Raw genomic sequence first — 1,041 nt, forward strand, 5'->3', positions numbered from 1 at the left:
ATTGATCAGCGTGTCCAATCACAGCAAAATCTGAAGAAAAGTGTTAAGGTCATGTCATAAAATAGAATCCAAGTGACCATTTACATGAAAATATCCCACTGACTTTTAGACCCCAGTACGTTATGAATAATCGATGTTTCATATGTCAAAGTGCTTAATTTTCCTCATGGGTCAATTTTCTTCAAAATCAGTTCATATTCTTATTGTGAGTGAATTTTGACGATTTCTACCTTTTATCAGTTTAATTTTAATTCTGCTACATGACTCCGACCATAAACTACCTAAATGTCAAATTTCATCAAAATCGGATGAATTCTGTAAAAGTTACAGCATAAAATATTAATCCTATGGGTAATTGCATACAAAAAGCCTATTTATTTCTTAAAATCCTCCACTCACGTGCAATTATCGATTTTTTGACAACTCTTCATGCAGGCATCAACTAATGGACATGAGCTATAATCTACAAAATCGATAAGAATATCTCTAAGGAAATGCTTGTTTGCATTTGTGCCCTTTTCAAGCCCTTTTGAATTAAACAAACACATTTACCGTCTCCCCCACCACAAAATTTACCTACATCTTAAATTTCATTAAAATCGGATAAAAATATAGAACTTACGGCCAAAAATAAAATCCCTGTGGGTATTTGCATGCAAAAAGCATGTTGATTTTATAAAACCACTGCTCAGGCGCAATTAGCGAGTTTTTGTCAACGCCATATACTGACATCAACTCACTGCTATAAGCTTCGCTCACTCATCGATTTTCATCAAAATCAGACAAAAACTGCAAGAGCTGCAGGAAAAATAACATCGTTATGGGAATTTCCATTGAAAAGCCCGATTGAGCTCACAAAAATCGATGCCAACTGAACAATATTGAGTTTTCAAAAATTTCGGCCTTATTTAAACTTCAGGTTATGTGATCTATCTATGTACTAAAAATCATTAAAATCGGTTGGACGGTGTGGAGTAGTTAGAGTAACCCATAACACATATGCAGACACACACCATTACACATTTATGTATATATATATAT

Source organism: Octopus bimaculoides, chromosome 19 (genome assembly GCF_046866305.1).
Source record: "Octopus bimaculoides isolate indiv1 chromosome 19, ASM4686630v1, whole genome shotgun sequence".
Taxonomy (NCBI): Eukaryota; Metazoa; Mollusca; class Cephalopoda; order Octopoda; family Octopodidae; genus Octopus; species Octopus bimaculoides.